This window comes from Staurois parvus, unplaced genomic scaffold (assembly GCF_062004578.1).
Source record: "Staurois parvus isolate SC_StPar_1 unplaced genomic scaffold, SC_StPar_1.0 ptg000206l, whole genome shotgun sequence".
NCBI lineage: Eukaryota > Metazoa > Chordata > Amphibia > Anura > Ranidae > Staurois > Staurois parvus.
Genome location: NW_028318002.1, coordinates 140,317 through 153,955, shown reverse-complemented (window position 1 = coordinate 153,955; position 13,639 = coordinate 140,317). Strand labels below are relative to the sequence as shown.

At 38.2% G+C, this 13,639-nt stretch overlaps 1 protein-coding gene across 3 annotated transcripts in view; it reads right to left on the bottom strand.

The window, feature by feature from the left end:
* LOC149461289 (sarcoplasmic/endoplasmic reticulum calcium ATPase 3) overlaps positions 1 to 13,639 on the bottom strand; it is a 232,616-nt gene that overhangs the window by 79,486 nt on the left and 139,491 nt on the right. The window lies entirely within an intron of this gene.

The window sequence follows — 13,639 nt, the reverse complement described above, 5'->3', positions numbered from 1 at the left end:
AGAGCCTCCCCTAATAATGAGACATACCCAGACTCAATGCATGTAGTGAGGGATGAGCATAAGACCACCATGGATTCCATATTTTCAGAAAATTTGAGCAGGAATCATTAAGTACACTCTACATTTTCTCATGAACCATAAGGGTGGTCATAATATTCCTCACTTCTGCGATTTGATCGGTAGGCTTCTTCCAGGCCCTAGCAATGGCCCGGTTAGCCGCTATGAAGAGGTATGTGGCCAATTTCTGCTGATGGGACAGGAGGTCAGGGAGAGGGAAATGGAGGAGCGCATGGCGGGGGTCTCTGCAAAAGGCAGTATGAAATACAGACAATAAAAGGCCGTAAACCCAGGACCAAAAAAACACCAAATGAGGGCAAGCCCACCATATATGAATCTCGTCTCCATGAAGGCCACAGCCTCTAAAACATCGATCATCACAGGATGGGTTTGTGTGTGCTATGCGAGCTGGGACCCAATATTTTCACATCTTTTAAAGCGGTGGTAAACTGCAGCAAAGAAAAGAAAGTCCTCTGCAAGGTAATGTCATAATGTGCTAGTATGCATTGCTGTAGAGGCTTCCATCTTCACCCGGTCTTCCTTCCGAGTTCACAAGTTTGACAGGCCAGGCAGCAATGATGTCACTCCCAAGAATGCGCCCGGGAGTCCCGGGCCATGGCACACAGCTCTCAGAAGAGCACGGGTAAGTCGTTCCGTCAAAATGCATGCACCAGCTTTAAAAAAAAAAAAGAGGATATCTCCTAAACGGTGCACGTTTCAGGAGATATTAATTTTACCTACGGTAAGCTTTATTATAAACTTACCTGTAGGTAAAATTTAAAAAAAACAAATTACTACCACTTTAATGCCTGTGTCAAGACCTTGTTAAAATGATGCTTGTCTTGACATTGTCTTTTCATTTGGTACTGTAGATTATCCATCTTAATACACCCCTATAAGGATTATTTGTATATTTATTTACCCACGTATTACACTGAACACTGGCATTACAATTTTACAATCTGCTACTAATTGAAGAAGAAAATTGTGAAATAAACTGGTGAAATGGAAAGAAATTTGAAGAAAAAACAATTATTTCACTAACATTGAAGTGTATCGAAAGACAAAAGTTTTATTTTTCACTTTGAATAGGGTAGGGAAAAGTAGGGAATAGGTACAACCCCGGCATGCTTTTTTTTTTTTTATTATCATCTTTGTGCCATTTGCTTTCAACTCATTCCTGGGGGGAAAAAAAGTGGCGGAAATCCTTTTTTAGACAGATGTCAACAGATGAAGTGTCCCCAATGGAAGATTTCCCCTTTATTCCTTTTCTGGAGACAGTTCAATATTGTTAATTTTGGCTCAGTCCCAGAGACAATGGTAACAGTTTAATAATTAGGCCATTATAGCTGAAAAATCTGCCTAATGTACACAAAGGATTATAATGCATATGGTGATCCATGTGCGAAGGAAAATATGAATGTTGCTTACTGACCCCCTTCAAGAAATTTTGGCTGCTTGACTTTCGCACTGGTCTAAATACATCAACATAGTCAACACATGCAATGAGCATGGAGCAAAAGAAGTCAGTTATATCTGAACATGCTTATGCAGGGTCATCAAGCATTGAAACCATAAGGCCATAAAATCAGCATGCAGCAAAGTCACTGATCAGCTCACCAGGCTAGCCAGTAGCGAATGGTACATGGAAGAACTCCCTTAAAGGGCAGATATAACAGGTTTGAAAACCCTGCATTCCACTGAGATTTACATAGATACTTTATTACTAAAACATCAGGATAAAAATGTATATCTTACTGATGCGTTTCAGCCAGTCCTGAAAGTCATAGCAGGATACAGACTTACCCTCATCCTCAGCAAAGTTAACATAGGAAAATCCAGAGCAGAATTCACATATGGAGGATGAGACAGCAAAAAGGACATTGTAAAGGGATTAAAAACTATCATATTTAAAAATCTTTAAAAAAAAAATTACAGTAACTATAAAGAAGAGTTGGTCTGCATTGTATGAATACCTCTCAATGGTACAACTCCACCTTTTAGAGCATATTACACCCATATTTAATGACATCTGTTTGCGGAGTAGTGACTGACCTGCATAGTAGTAATTTGCTATTCCAATATATTAATCAGTTGTGAATATTGGGCATGTTATACCCCCCCAACAAAAAACTTCATCAATGTACACAGTGTATAGTACACTGCATCCTAGTGTCTCAATGTGCACCCCCAACACCACCCTTTAGCATTTGTCAGCAATTCCTGGCTGTCAATATGACAGCTCTGAATTTCTGCCCCTGCAAAAAACAGACCTTCTTAGTGTATATTAACGCTGTTCAGCCATTTACGGTTTCTTTCATCTGCTATTACTTTATTTCGATTTTTTGTTTATTTCTGTTTTTTAACAAATTAATATTTTTGTTGTTTTTAATTGTTTTGTTAATTAGTTTTTATAGAGTCACATCCAGAAGTGCATTGGGAATAACTTTACAATGTTTTGCACCAGAATCATAATTTAGTGTCATTGAATAAAATTTAGATGATCTACAAGAACAATATTGTTTTTCAACTAATACTGATTAAGATACAAAAAAAGTGTATTTTCTTTTTGTTTAACTTTGATTTTTGTCTATGGATTGCATAAAAATAAAAAAAACAGACAATATCAAAATAAAGACTTGTTAAAAAAAGGATATATTACTATTTTACCTTAAGCAATGACAAAAGGTAATACTGAATGAACATGCCCAAAAAAGAAATTTAAAAAAGTGGCTCTAGTTCATGGGATGTTTACAGGTGTGAAAGCTGAAGTGGTTAAACATGAGGTTAGCGCAACAGCCAATCAAATAGCATTTTCAGAAACCGATGTCCACAATAGCAACATACACATTTCCCTGTGCGTGTTTCCTTTAAAAGAATAATTGCATAAAACTTCTGGAAAATCCTAACAATGGTGTTAAATGAGCAAGACCTGTGTTTGAGACTGGTCTCATGCCAGCAGAGTTCCCTTCATTGTTTAACACCAGACTTAGAAAGTGCCCTCCGCCCTTATAAGGTAAACAGCGAAGCAAGATTATGCTGAGGCCTTTCTACTTGGAATGAAGCCACCATCCCACAGAACAGGCATTTTGACCAGTTTATATATATTTTCCCTTATTCTTCCTTTCTTTGCAAAGAATAATGTTCATTCTCAGTTAATAATAGAGTACAGATAATTTAAATCACTATGTAGGGGATACCTCAATAACACTGTGGGCCAACACAGTAAAGTACAAGAAAATAGAACAAGCCATGACTTTATTAAATATATTGAGTTATAAATCTGCATTTGCAGAGTATGCAAATATTATAGGGAGTCCCCACATAAAAAGTATTTCCACTGAGCACATTTCGAAGAACTGACTCAACGTCTTGCATAGAGAAGGGAGCAGTAAAGTATTTGTAGCTGCTGACTCAAAGTTGAAATTCATTAGGTTTTTGAAAAAATTAAATGTGGATGCGCCTATAATCAAGTGCTGCAGCATGTTTTTGTTTTAATTGGAGGCTATAATTCTACTTTAAAATTGCTCATATTCCTGGGTATCACTTACATTCCCTACTTACTTTAATTCTGGAGTTACCAATAACTGGCATCCAAGTGCTGTGTGCAAATATTATACCACAGAAGCAACAGCTCTGTAATTAATGTGAGTGTCAGTAATCAACAGCTGAACCCTGGACACACCTAAAATAAATCAACAGGTATCCATTCAGTTGTTGGTTGGCAAGCTTTCAAAACAGTTGGGTAATTCAATAAAACGTCTTGCGTATGAATCCTTAATAATTGGATTTGCGAGCACAGCAGAAATGTAACAAGGTACTTTCACTTATGGCACCGCAAACCAACAAAATACACATTTCTATTACAGCATATATTTATATACATGTTCATAGGCAGTTCACTATTCTCGACTTCAAGTACATAAAAAGAATTTTTGAATTATTGGGAAAATCTGTTTTCTTATGCAGGCCATAGACGGGGAGAAAAACGGACGATTTTTCTTTTAAAAAATGAAAAGTCGGTCGTTCAAGCGGCCGACGTTACCACCAATGGTAAAAAAAAAAATCAGCCGATTTTCATCCCGTCTACAGCCAGCAAAAAGTGTCCCTGCAGAGAGCTCTGCTATTTCTTTGACAGTTCTTTGACAGTTCCTTGACATTTACAGAGGTTGCAACAATATATCTATTTGTATCCATTTAGGATACAGATGTTTTTATTCGGAAACAAATAGATACAATGTTGCAACCTCTGTAAATGTCAAGGAACTGTCAAAGAAATAGAGCTCTCTCCAGGGACACTTTTTGCCGGACTGGAATTCCTCTTATTTTTCATCCTTCTTCTCCTTCATCATCATCCTCTTCTTCTTCTACTTCTTCATCATCATCATCCTCTTCTTCTACTTCTTCATCATCATCCTCTTCTTCTTCTTCTACTACTTCTTCTTCATCATCATCTTCTTCATCATCATCTTCTTCTACTACTTCTTCATCATCATCCTCTTCTTCTTCTTCTACTACTTCTTCATCATCATCATCATCTTTTTCTTCTTCTTCTTCATCATCATCTTCTTCTTCTTCATCCTCATCTTCATCATCATCTTCTTCTTCTTCATCCTCATCCTCATCCTCATCTTCATCATCATCCTCATCTTCATCATCATCCTCATCTTCATCATCATCCTCATCATCCTCATCTTCATCCTCATCTTCATCCTCATCTTCATCCTCATCCTCTTCTTTTTGTCTTCCTCTTGCAGGTCACTGCTCATGCGCAGATTTTTTATAGGTAAAAAAAAAAAAATCGGCCGATTTGCCCATTATTGCTGCGAAAATCGGCCGATTTTTTTCCAACTTTACCGAAAAAAAAACCGGACAAAATACCGAAAAACGGCCGAACAAATAGCCCACTAACGATCCGAAAATCGGCCAATTTTATTTTCGGCCGAAAAATCGGCCGATTTTCGACCCGTCTATGGCCTGCATTAGAGTAGAGTACACAGGTGATTTTACACTGGCAAAAAAAAGCAAGAAATAGTATCTCGCTGTCTCCAAGAAAAAGATTTTACAAGTCAAAAATACTGTTATTTTCTTAGTCATATGGTACAGGACACAGCATATTTATTCTCGAGGGGATGTACAGCACAGCAAACAAAACACCAGTGCACCCACGTAACAGGTCATGAAGGGCTCAAGAGGGTAGTGTGTAGCACCTTACACCCAAAACTTAAGAGATCTGAATACCCATCAGTTAAAAAGTATGGAAAAAAAGAAAGTTTGCAATACTTACCTCTGCTCCTAACAGTCTAAAGTCTTCAGGGTCCTATACTGGCAAAACATCCTCTTCGCTGCTTTGTCCGAGTGCCAGTTTTTGGCTCTCTTTAGTGGCTGTCAAGAGAGGATGTAACTCCAGAAGTCAAGTCATCCTGGCACATAGACACAAAAAATGTATGTGCAGCTCAATGTACATATTTAAATAAGAATAAATGCCTTCCTGTTTGCATTTTTTTTAATTTAGACTTTAATTCTGCTTTAACTAACAGGTGGCAGCCTTGCACACATGAGAAACAGAAACCTGATGCTGAAAATTCTATGAAGCACCAATGGAAGAGGGCAAAGAGGCACTCTATCCTTTAGGCAACAGACACGCATGATAACTTGTCTAATCCAACTAGCATTGGTGGAACAAGAATCAGGGAGCACAGATCCCTGCAAGAATCTGGTAGAGTGTGCCTTACCAGGAAACAGAGGAACCCTATTCTTTAGACCTCAGGTGTGAATGATGACTTGTCTTATCCACCTAGCAACAATGGCTATACCCTAGTGAATGTCCCTAAGAACATTTGTGGGTAAATTCTGACAAGTACATTTGATGACTTGACAAATTCAAAATTGCATTTGCTTTTTACATTTGAGAGTGGACTTTCTCAAACAAAAACATAATTCAATTTTAGGAATGTATGACTGACATTGCACTCTGCAGTCCCTTTTGCAGCAGTTATCTTATTCTGGTCACAGTCCTGCACAATGTCCTTTTGTCTCTTTCAGTCAGTTGACCATGTTGACCGCGCTCCTGCTTATCAGACAACGTTTTCCTGGAAACTGTATATGCCATCATAACCTCTGATACTGTATATACCTTGTGACACAGTAAATACATTGGCAACTTCAGTCACTGAAGCCCCAGCTAAGCAGGCAACAACAATTTGCCCTCTTTGAAGCTCAGTAAGCTCGGACATGACTCCGTAGTACTAGCAGCGAACGCACTGCATGATGAAACCGAGGCTTCCCACCTGTTAGCTAGGTGTCTCATCACCCAGTGGAAGCAAAAGAATGTTCCATCACTTCCGCTTTCAATGTGAAATGGCATCATTTTCACACCTGCAAATCACGTAGTGTTTCCATATTTTTGTCCAACCACTGTATGTAAAAAATGACTGACAGAACAAAAAAACCTAACCTAATATGTAATCAACCCTTACATAAATTTACATAAAGTGCATTCAACGTGAAATAAATAATAACAGCAACAACAATAATAATAATAGTGCAATCATACAGAGCAAATCGTATCAACTGATGTAGAAACAGTGCAGCTCCAAAACAGCAGCTGGTATAAAACAGTGCAACTTCAAAACCAGGTGCAATTGGTTGTCCACCAATCATTAAAGCGTAAAAATCAGCATGAACTCTTATCTGCAACTGCAATTCTCCATGACTTCCACCTTGTCACTTCTCTTGTAAATGGCCACTCACCTCCCTGTATTGAATCCCTGAGGTGGTTAAATATGCTGAAAACATCCAGTTTGGGCTTAAACCCTTCAAGGCAGCTGTTGGCTCAGCAAATGTTCCCCACACATCCCAGTCAGTTATAAGAAAAGAGGATGCAACATAGGAATTCACTATATATATGGGACTTTAAGGATGACCAAAATAATCAATATACACTACTATTAAAATGCATATTTATTCAAATTGTTTAACACATTTCAGCCAAGCATGGGCAGGTTTTAAATCCACAGTATATTCTACAGTAAAAAGAGAAGTTATTTCACAGTCAGTCACTGACTTGCCTACACTACTTGTATAATACTTCTATCTTATATTGTATTTACATCTGATGCTTTCAAATCTTTTGGATTGCAATGGCAGAGGGGTTTTCAACGACCATTCCATGAAATGTTCAGTGGGTTCCAAATATAACACTTCCTCAGGGTCTGTGAGACGCTTAAAAAGGACATAAGGGAGCATCCCCAAAACATAAAAGAAATTTGCAACATTCAGTTGGCCCTCATCTGTTATCCCATGAAAGGTTATATGTGATCCTTGGGAGGGAGAAATCTATTAAGCTGTATATATTAACCTTTCACAAACAAATAGCCCAGCTTGCAATTTATACATTTCTCCAGATTTGACATCAAGCCTGATGTTGGTACCCATGCATGTAATTCTGCTGGTATATACTTGTACAATACCATTGCGCAACATGTAGAACATTTATTACTCCTCGCTCTTCAGAGGATTTATGCCCCTTCCTAGCCAGGCCATTTTTTGCAATACGTCACGTTATTTGACTAATAATTGCACGGTAAGAGTCTTCCTGTTTGCAACACCGTACATAAATTAAAACTATGTCCTTTTTTTCCCCAAAAAAATAGAGCTTTCTTTTGGTGGCATTTGATCACCTCCGCGGTTTTTATTTTTTGCTCTATAAACAAAGAATATCGACAATTTAGGAAAATAAACTATATTTTTTACTTTTTGCTATAAAACATATCCAATAGAACCTTTTTAGAAAATCAAATTTCATCATAAATTTAGGCCAAAATGTATTCTGCTACATGTCTTTACTAAAAAAAAAATCTTAATACGTGTAAATTAATTGGTTCACATGAAAGTTACAACGTCTGCAAATGGCGGTATATATACTGGAATGTTTATTTTTATACTAGTAATGGCAGTGATCAGCGACTTATAGCGGGACTGCGGCGGGCTTTCTGACACTGTGTGAGAACTAACTGCCATTGACACCAATACAGTGATCGGTGCTAATAAAAAGCACTGAGTGTACTAATGACACTGGGCAGGAAGGAGTTAACTTTTGGGCGATCAAAGGGTTAACTGTGTGCCGTGTGTGTTTTACTGTGTGTGCTGTGTGTGGTTTTACTACGGAGACATACTGCTTTGTATTTCTCTGCTGAAATCAGATACATTGTTTTTTTGCACTAATTATTGTTTTTTTTTTTGTATATATGCAGTTAGGTCCATATATATTTGGACACAATTTGGGGCACAATTTTGGTTTTTTTCAGGTATTTACCAAAACATATTCAAGCTATAGTTATATAAAGTGCACACTCTCCTGTTTAATTTGAGGGTATGTACATCCAAATTGGAGGAAGGGTTTAGGAATTACAGCTCTCAAGATTAGCCATCCCCCCTTTTTCAAGGGACCAAACAAAATTGGACAATTGAATCAAAAGCTGTTTCATGGCCAAGTGTGGGCTACTCCTTCGTTATTTCTTCATCAATTAAGCAGGTAAAAGGTCTGGAGTTTATTCTAAGTGTGGTATTTACATTTGGAATCTATTGCTGTGAACCAACATCATGCGTTCAAAGGAGCTGTCCATGCAAGTGAATCAAGCCATTGTAAGGCTTCAAAAATGAAACAAATCCATCAGAGAGATAGCAGCAACATTAGGAGTGGCCAAATCAACAGTTTGGTATATTCTGAATTTCTGTAATTCCTAAACCCTCCAATTTGGATGTACATACCCTCAAATTAAACCTGAGAGTGTACACTTTCAGCCCATATTCATTATATACAGGTTAAACTCGAAAAAAGTAGAATATCGTGCAAAAGTTCATTTATTTCAGTAATGCAACTTAAAAGGTGAAACTAATATGAGATAGACTCATTACATGCAAAGCAAGATAGTTCAAGCCGTGATTTGTCATAATTGTGATGATTATGGGTTACAGCTCAAAAAAACCCCAAATCCACAATCTCAGAAAATTAGAATATTGTGAAAAGGTGCAATATTCTAGGCTCAAAGTGTCCCACTCTAATCAGCTAATTAAGCCATAACACCTGCAAAGGGTTCCTGAGCCTTTAAATGGTCTCTCAGTCTGGTTCAGTAGGAATCACAATCATGGGAAAGACTGCTGACCTGACAGTTGTGCAGAAAACCATCATTGACACCTTTTAAGTTGCATTACTGAAATTATCGAACTTTTGCACGATATTCAATTTTTTTGGGTTTCACCTGTAACTATAGCTTGAATATGTTTTGGTAAATACCTGAAAAAAAAACTAAAATTGTGCCCGTGTCCAAGTCCAAATACATATAGACCTAACTGTATATGTGATGATATGTACTGTATGCGGTTTTTGTTTATAAGGAGTATTTAATTTTGCATGATTGCACATTTATATTATTTATTTCACATTGATGGAAATTTACCGTTATAAGTTAGGAATTATATGAATTGATGTACTGAAGTATATCAGATACATTTTGGCAAAACTGATTTTTTAATTGTTTTTTTTTTATAATTAGTGATATCTATGAGATTCAGGTTTATAAGGTGTATTTAATTTTGTAGTATTGCACACTTATACGATTTCACAATAAATGTACTTTACGGAAATTTCCAAAATGACTGATTACATATTAGGTTTTTTAACGAGGTCAATCGTTGTTTACATTTTTATTAAAACAGAATGACAAATAAAATCCTTAAAGGAGAAGTACAGGCAAAGCTCATTTGGCTGTACTCCTCCTGTGCATCACAGGAGTGTAGTTTGTTCTGCACTAGTAGTAAATAAACATAAGAGTGTATATAGTGCACACACCCCTATACCAAACAAGAAAAAACAAAAAAACTATATCCAGTAAAAAACTATACAATATAATTCACAGTGCTCACACAGTGCAAAATAAAACAGTGTCCTCTCTGTTGAAAAAAGCACTCTTAGCAATGTCCTTTTGTGGAAACAGTATAATCATGCAGTGTGAAATGGTGATACATCCGTGATTGAGAGAGAAGCACCCCATGGTTCAGGGAGGGACTGCGCTCATAATGCGATACCCCGAGGAAGTCACGAGCAGACGGTGACGTAACGCGTAGGTTCGCGAGTCCGTAGTTCCTGTGCGTGGTGACGCACTTTTGGCGTGCGACGCCATTTTGCTACACCCAGGAAGTCCCATTCACATGCAGTGTACCCACACATCAGTGAGGAGGGAGGACTGCTTAGAATAAACCATCTTGGCTGATCAGGAGCAATAGGAGCCCCAATAACGAGACCCAGTAAAGGAAGGAAGCTGCTGGTCATTATAAACCAAGGATCCAGGGAGATCCTGCAAGCCTGTTGGCCCTTTGGGGTCATTGGGAGGAGGTGAGGAGGCAATCTAGCCGTTATTAGGAGAAGAGTGTTTTGTGACACAATCACGGATGTATCACCATTTCACACTGCATGATTATATTGTTTCCACAAAAGGACATTGCTAAGAGTGCTTTTTTCAACAGAGAGGACACTGTTTTATTTTACACTGTGTGAGCACTGTGAATTATATTGTATAGTTTTTTACTGGATATAGTTTTTTTGTTTTTTCTTGTTTGGTATAGGGGTGTGTGCACTATATACACTCTTATGTTTATTATTAGGCACTCACTATTTGCATTATAAATGAAGTGGGTATTAGATTTTAGTTTGGCACTAATCATATCTGTCTTTCATTATTATTTATGAAGGAATATTATACATTTATTTATTTTTAGGATTCTATTTAGTATATCTGGCACGTATTTATTTATATGATAAGAGCGCTACACTATATTTTTATGATTTAATAACACTGTTTTGGTATCAGTTTTTGAGTGTTGGCAGCTTTAGACTAGGTTGTATACTTTAATTTCATAGTGCAGGAGGAGCTCTGACCAATAGCCTGTAATCTGCACCTGAACCTGACCACACTGCTCAGAAATCGTACAGGACTCTTTTTTTAAACCACACTGATTCCGCACTGAACCTGCACCAGTAGTGGACTGGACATAGGCGAACAGGCACCATAGGAAGCATTGTTATTTCACATGTCATGCGGATTAGATGTGGTTTGCAATCCACATATACTGTATGTGAACGGGCACTTAAATACCCTTAAAAACAATATTTAGCACCTGACACTTTGTTGTTGCAAAATTGTGCATGGCCATTCAGGCATCCCTTACCTCTGATCACTAAAGGGTTAAAGATAGGGCCCTTTTTTAGTTATAAGTATACAGAGAAAAAAATGAAAGAAATAAGGCGTCATAAAAAAATCATAAGCTGCAAATTTATAACATGCAGGTAACATCTGTTGCCCATTAAACAACATATGCAATGTGAACTATGTCCCTATGTTTTGAGTATAATCATTCATATTTCATCATTTAGAGAATCCCTAGCATGTTTGTCATGCAGTATCCACATACAAATATTATTGAGCCCACAGTGCGATACATATAGCCTGTTTATGTCATGATCTAACAGAGAGTATGCATTTGTTCCATGAACCTATGCTACTGCTATTAGGCAAATATTTAACAACTCCAACAGGTCTGTAAATCCATGAATAATATCTATAATCCTGCCATTAGCATTCACCTTTATTTATCCAGGGAACTCCCAGCAGTTAAACATTAACTGAGCTCTCCACTCCAATGTTAAGCTTGCAGATTTGTAATGTGTGCGCTACAGATTTATGCTTCGGCTGGCCCCAATAGCCAGGGAGGCATTTCAGAACCAGGCAGCTTTGTCAAAAGATTTGAGCCAAAGAATTATATTTTTATTATGCAAAACAGGCAGAACAGAGTATGCTACAGCTAAGAACAGAGCTTTTGCACAAGTAGTCACAGACCCAACACAAAGCGGAAATTAAAATGCTTTATGTACGAGTTTAGAGGAAACCACATACATCGAATGAGCAGGGTAACAACTCTACAATGGCAAGATGCAGGAACACACATGCATACACATGTCACTGCACTCCAAGCTATATCAGTGTACGTATCTGTACAATATATATGCCCATACAAATTACGGGTGAAAACGTGCAATTAGTTGGTGATCTTTTTCCTGTAGACACAGCTATCACTAGGGAGGAATTTGATGCTTTCCCCATATTACCCTTCTTAGCAGGAGATGTTTAAACAAATGCTATAATCCATTCATATAACAGCTTATAGTAGCTATTTTTATTGGACTACCCACACATAGGTCAATTATCTGTCAGTTTCAGGCTAGTATAGATTAATTTCCTGATAATGGGTCTAGGAATGAATCAGGGCCCTGCAGTCAATGCATAGCTATTGGCAACTAAGACTCCACACCTGCTTTGGAATCTAGGCACAAATATTTTTAAACTATGGATTGTAAAAATCTGTTTACAGCTGCTGTTCCACAAGAAGTCTTCACTAACGTAGCCTAACATACTAACACAGAGGTGACACAACTAGCCGGGGGGGGGGGGGGGGGGTGTCACTCTTATACACCATTCTTTGCTTATAAAAAGTGAACCAATTATGGTAGAAATAGCTCGCGTTATTAAAACTTCCCCTGCTAAAGCCCATGGGTCAGATGGCCTTATGCCAGCTCATTCAGGCCTATATCTTTGCACAATCAGATTGGGAAATTATGTCTAAATTGATAGGTTAGCAACGTTGCTCCCAAAACCGAACCTTTGTGTGCCAGGCAAGATTTGTAATGGGCAGGTCAGCTGTGACAAATGTACAAAAACTAATAGTGGTGTTGGAAAGTTTACATCACTGGGCTAAAAGCCCTGGAGGCAGAGAAGGCCTTTGATAACGTGAATTGAGCATGGCTATGGCAGGTGATGCATGTTTGGGATTGAAGGGACAAATGCTTAGCTATTTACAAACTATGAATTCAAACCCATCCACCCAAAGATATTCATCATGTCTTTGTCTATCCCGTTCAAACTGCAATAGGGGTCACGTTAGGGTTGCCCCTTGTACCCTATACTGTTGAATTTATCAATAGAACTTATGGCCCACTTACTAGAATCCCCAACCCTATTTGTGGGACACATGAAATCAAAATGCCCTTTGCAGATGATATAGTATTAATACTGTTTGACATTAAAGTAGTTGTAAAGGCTCAAGGATTTTTACCTTCATGCATTCTATGCATGAAGGTAAAAACCTTCTGTGTGTAGCAGTAGCTCCCCCAGCCCCCTCAATACTTACTTATCACGATCCAGCAATGTGAACAACAGCCTCGTCTGTCCCAGGTCTCTGCCTCCTCATTGGCTGAGACAGAAAGCTGGAGCCATTGGCTCCCACTGCTGTCATAGTCAGTCAATGATGAGAGAGAGGGGGCAGGGCCAAACTGTATGAATGGACAAATGGAGCAGCAAGCTGCTTGCTGTGGGGGCACCCCACAGGAGCGAGGGGGCAGGAGACCCTGCAGGGGACCCAAGAAGAGGATCCAGGCTGCTCTGTGAAAACCACTGCACACAGTAGGTAAGTATAGCAGGTTTGTTATTTTCCCCCTAATAAAATGAACCTTTAGAATCACTTTAAA